Genomic DNA, 6240 nt, shown 5'->3' on the forward strand with positions numbered 1-6240 from the left:
TAATAAATTGTAGTTGATGGTTCCTGACTTTTTTTTTTATCAGTGACTTTTTTTTTTATCTTTATTTCTTTTGTAAGCTAAGACTGGTGCTGTGGGGGAATTCGTGCAAAAAAAAAAAAAGAAAATACTTATTCCTGGGAGTCTGGCAGTAATGCAGCGTGTTAAGTGCAGGTGGCGCAAAGCACAAGGACCACCATAAGGATCCCAGTTTGAGCCCCGGCTCCCCATCTGCAGGGGAGTCGCTTCACAGGTGGTGAAGCAGGTCTGCAGGTGTCTTTCTCTCTCTTCCCTTCTCTGTCTTCCCCTCCTATCTCCATTTCCCTCTGTCCTATCCTACAATGATGACATAAATAACAACAATAATAATAACTACAACAATAAAACATGGGCAACAAAAGGGAATAAATAATTTTTTTTAAAAAAAAAAAAGACTGGTGCTGTGGGTCTTGAGACAAATCCTTCAGTTTTCACTGAATAGTTTCACATCCTGTAGCCTTTTTCTTTATAAGACCATTAAGTCCCCTCTATTAAGTAGAGTACAATGAACAAATAAACACACAATAGATGCAGAGTACATTCCTATGTATGCAGTTCAATTTAAATATCATAATTCCTTCTAGGTCTCTCAATGACTCTTTGTTTCATAGGAATATGTAAAGTTCTTGCATAGTGTGTACTTGTTTAGTGTTTTGTTAAACTGCTTACCTATGTCCAGACTTCTGATCTTTACTTAAGTGCTGGGAGACATATCCTTGTGTGCTAGTCAGTCCAGATTGCTCAAGAAAACACCTTACCCTTGGAAGATGGAAAGATTCTTTATTTTAAGATTAATTAATTAATTTAATATAAGAATGACAAAAATAGAATGATATCTCCCAAGCACTTCTTGGAACCTTTGTGTAGCTGGGGATGGAATCAAGACCACAACTGTACAACACATACACTCTACCCACTGAGCCACATCAATGCACACACTGACTTTTCACATATATAGGCTTGAAAGTCTATAACCATAGTGTCAGAGAACCTGTTCCTGCAAGTTTTCCTCTGCTAATGTCTACCTTCTCCCTGTGTCCTCATACACAGAGATACAGACATTTCTGGTTTCTTTTGTTGTTACAAGAACATGAATCACAGTAATAGAAGGCACGCTTCATGGTCTCTCCCTTTTTTTAAAAAAAAAAAAGAAACTTTTAAAAATTTATTTTATTTTTGAGAGAGATGCAGACAGAGAGACACACAGAGAGAAACACCAGAGCACTGCTCAGCTCTGGATTATGGTGGTATGGGGGATTGAACCTAGGACTTTGGAGCCTCAGGCATGAGAGTCTGCATAACCATTATGCTATCTCCCCCATCCCTAATGGTTTCTTTTAAGTTGTATTGTCTTGAGAAGACCCTATCTTCAAATACCATCCAGACTGAATTACTTTCAAGAGGTGAATTTGAGGGATGAGGGTACCTTGTTAATCTTATAGTAGAAAAATGCTGCTCCAAGTTACCTGGAGATTGTGACAGTGTCAGAGAGAAATCTGGACTTGTGGAGAGGGTGTGGAAGCAAGATGCCCTGTGCTCTCATTCCACAACTGTGAGCATGCTGTGTGACCTATGTGCTCTCTGCATGTCATTTCCTGGGAGATTCTCTGAAATAAGATGGCACTCTTTGAAGTGATATGCACAGACTATCGTATCTCATAGCTTTAATTTGAGAGGGTCTGGTTCTGCTTCATTACAAGAATGTTTCGTGGTCCAGGAGGTGGCACAATGATAAAGCTTTGGACTCTCAAGCATGAGGTCCCGAGTTTGATCATGTGCCAGAGTGATGTCTGGTTCTTTCTCTCTCCTTCTATTTTTTTCATAACAAATGAATAAAATATATAAAAAAGAATATTCCATTTAATTTCTTTGAGTGGTGATTTGGCTAACTCGCAGTAAGTGCTAGCTTTTGTGAGAGTGTACTGAAAGCATATAAAGGCTGTTTGGATGAAAGGGCACCTGGGCAATGGAAGAGCTTCACCCAAAGAGGTTGAGGTGCATCTGGTTGGAGGTGACTTTACACCTGAATCAGTTAATGTTCTCTAATTGGAAATTTTTACTTAATTCTATAATAGAGAAAAAATGATTGAATACGTTATTTGAAAAATATTTCATAATCTTTAGTATTTCCTAAATTTAAAAAAATCCTGAGGGAGGTAGGTAGCACCATCTGGGATCAAAATAATATTAGTGATTTCCAGTTAAAAAATACTGCACAATATTTGCATCATTCCCTATTGTTTACATTTAGTGCCTACATCCCAGCAGTTCAAAAGACAGTACTTAACAAATGAAGAACTTACAATTTTCTCAAATTATTAAGTCAAATTGACACATAAATTTAGCAACATAGATATAAAAAATGAAACAGTTATGCCACTTAAAATTAGGGGGGAATCGATGGTCAGGAGGTAGCGCAGTGGGTTAAGGGCACATGGCACGAAGTGCAAGGACCAATTCAAGGAAGCAGTTCGAGCCTGCAGCTCCCCACCTGCATGGGGGGTTGTTTCACAAGCGGTGAAGCAAGTCTGCAGGTATCTGTCTTTCTCTCCCCCTCTCTGTTTCCCCTCCTCTCTTGATTTCTCTCCTATCCAATAACAATGACAACAATAATAATAAGGACGACAACAACAAGGGCAACAAAGTGGGAAAAATGGCCACTAGGAGCAGTGGATTCATAGTGCAGGCACTGAGCCCCAGCAATAATCCTGGAATAAAAAAATAGGGGCCAAATCTAAATGTTAATATTATATATTTATTCAATCAACCTAAAGGACTCTCTAGAAAATTTTACTTATGTTAATTTTTTTTTTTTTCAGAAAAAGGCAGAGAGGTGGAAGGAGAGAGTGAAGGAGACCACAGCACTAAAGCTTCCTTCAAAGTGGTGAGGGCCAGGCTCAAACCTGAGCCACACATGGCAAAGCAGTGCAATATCCAAGTGAGCTATTTCACTGGCCCAAGTTTTATTTTAAAAGCATAAATTACTTCTATATTTAAATAAAATTCTCCCTGATATAATTAGATGCAATATTTATGTTAAAGACTGCAAGCAGGGGGGCCCAGTCAGTGGTGCACCAGGTTAAATGCACATAGTACAAGGACCGGCTCAAGGATCCTGGTTCGTTCCCTGGCTCCCCATCTGCAGAGGAGTTGTTCTGAAAGCTACGAAACAGGTCTGCTGGTGTCTATTTTTCTCTCCCCCTCTCTATTTCCTCTTCCCTCTCAATTTCTGTACTATCCAATTAAAAAAAAAAGTGGAAAAAAATGGCTACAAGGAGCAATGGATTTAGTACAGGCACCAAGCCCCAGAAATAACCCTGGAAAAAGAAAAAAGAAAAAAAAAAAAAAGACTGCAAGTAGTGACTGTTGGCAGCCACAAACAACAATGACCACTTTTACTTTTACCATTATACATGAGTTTATTTGTTATCTAAGTTCATCAAAACATTGTCATGAGGCTGGGAGATAATTTGATGGTCAGAGTATATATATGCCTTGTCTGGAGAGTCCCTGAGTTCAACTCCAAGTACCACATTGGAATACTAAGGACAGCATTAAAAGATCTCTATGAATGGTGGAGTTGTACTTTGTTTTCTTTGCTGCTAACTCCTCTCTTTCCCTCTCTAAGGCAGGGCTGAGGACCTTTTTGTTCTGCCAAGTGCCTTTTGGATATTTATATCATTGGTGGGCCATGCAAAATTCTCAACTTTAAAATTGACATTTAAGTGGGGGTTCTATTGTTATGTGGAAAATTGAGAAATGGTATGTATGTACAAACGTATTCACTGTCAAATGTAAAACATTAATCCCCCAATAAAGGGAAAAATCTATTCTGAGGCTCATTATTGGGACTTTATTTAAAATTTAAAAAATTCGCATTTAATGTTGCTATGAAAAAAGCTTCTAGATTTATTGATTTTTAAGTCCTTCCTATGGCTGCCCTGGTAAGGCCAGACCAAATTATTTCTTGCACTGTATATGGGCAGTGGGCCAGACATCCTCCAGCACTGGTCTAAGGACATAGAACTTAATTGAGCCAAGTATCATGTGTGTTCACTGGTAACGTGTACTCAAGGTTCTCAGTTCATTGCCTAGCGCTACATAAAAATAATAATAAAATAAAAAACGAAATTTTGCTACTTCAGTACATTAATTATTTTCATTACTGCCATTAACCCCAAGTTGTGGTTATATTTAAGATTGTAACTGTAATTTATAAAACATTATTGGAGCTGGGTGGTGGCACACCCAGTAGCACACACACATTAGTATGCTCTAGGACTCAAGGTTCAACTCCTCAGTCTCTACCTGCAGGGCAGAAGCTTCTTGAACAGTGAATCAGTGTTGTGGGTGTCTCTTTCTCTCTCTCACTCTATCTCCCCCTTCCTAGTCATTTTCTGTTTCCACTGGGGGCAGGGGAGGGGGAAGGAAAAGGAAAGAAGACAAAAGAAAAGAAAGGAAAGGGAAAATGACCTCCTGGTGTGGTGCATTCATTGTGCAGGCATTGAACCCCAGTGATAGTGCTGGTGGCAATTTTTTTTCCTCCAGGGTTATCACTGGAGCCTGGTGCCTGCACTACAAATCCACTGCTCCTGGAGGCTATTTTTTTTCCTTTTTGTTGCCCTTGTTGTTTATCATTGTTGTTGTTTTTGTTGTTCTTATTGTTGTTATTGGATAGGACAGAGAGAAATCAAGAGAGGAGGGGAAGACAGAGAGGGGGAGAGAAATATAGATACCTGTAGACTTGCTTCACTGCTTGTGAAGCAACCCCCCTGCAGGTGGGGAGCCAGAGGCTCGAACTGGTATCCTTATATGGGTCATTGCACTTTGTGCCATGTGCGCTTAACCAGTTGCACTACCAACCGACCCCCAACTGGTGGCAATTAAAAAAAATCTCTGAGGCTGGTTGTTAGCTCACCTGTTTGAGCACAGGTGTTATGCACAAGGACCTGCATTCAAGCCCCCACTCCCCACCTGCAGGGGAGCACTTCAGAAATGGTGGGACACTTTCTTTTCTCTCTCTACCCTCTTTGCCTCTCCTTCTCCTCTCAATTTCTTTCTGTCCTATCAAATAAAATAGAAAGAAAACAGAAAAAAAGAAAAAAGAAAAAATGACTGCTGAGAGTGAGGAATTCACAGTGCTGGCAATGAGCCCCAGGGATAGCCTTGATAACAATCTCTTCGTAAGCTTTTATTCAACACAGTGTTTGCTAAGATTGTCTATTATCTTTCGCAAAGTAAATAACCATATAAACAGAAATTAAACTTATGACTTTGACTTTCTTTGCAAATGTAAATACTGTCTGTTATCATCCTAGTTTTTTAAAAAATGTTTATTTATTTATTCCTTTTTGTTGCCCTTGTTGCTTTATTTTTGTAGTTATTATTGTTGTCATTGTTGTTGGACAGAGAAATGGAGAGAGGAGGGGAAGACTGAGAGGGGGAGAGAAAGATAGACACCTGCATATCTGCTTCACTGCTCGTGAAGCGACCCCCATCAAGTGGGGAGGCGGGGGCTCAAACCTGTATCTTTACACTGGTCCTTGTGTTTTGTGCCACCTGCACTTAACCCGCTGCACTACCACCAGGCTCCCATCATCCTAGTTTTTAACTACACTTCACATACCCATACTATGGTCTTAACATTCTGAGGGTTTTTTGGCACCAGGGTTATCACAGGGGTGCAGTGCCTGCACAATGAATTCACCACTCCTAGTGTCCTTTTTTATTTCATTTTTACCTTTTTGTTTTATTAGATAGGACAGAGAGAAGTTGAGAGAGGAGGCGTAGATAGAGAGGGAGAAAGACAGACACCTGCAGACTGGCTTCATCGTTCCTGAAGTGTCTCCCCTGCAGGAGCTGAGCACAGGCTTAAACCTATGTATTTAACCATAGTAAAGTGTGTGCTTAGCCCAGGTGTGCCACCACCCAGTCTCAACATTCTTTTATTATAAATTTTTCATTCATACACTGTTCTAATAACAAAAGCATTAATGATTATTCTTTTTTTAATATTTATTTTATTTATTTATTCCCTTTTGTTGCCCTTGTTGTTTTATTGTTGTAGCTATTATTGTTGTTGTCATTGTTGGATAGGACAGAGAGAAATGGAGAGAGGAGGGGAAGACAGAGAGTGGGAGAGAAAGACACCTGCAGACCTGCTTCACCACCTGTGAAGCGACTCCCCTGCAGGTGGGGAGCCAG

This window comes from Erinaceus europaeus, unplaced genomic scaffold (assembly GCF_950295315.1).
Source record: "Erinaceus europaeus unplaced genomic scaffold, mEriEur2.1 scaffold_288, whole genome shotgun sequence".
Lineage (NCBI taxonomy): Eukaryota > Metazoa > Chordata > Mammalia > Eulipotyphla > Erinaceidae > Erinaceus > Erinaceus europaeus.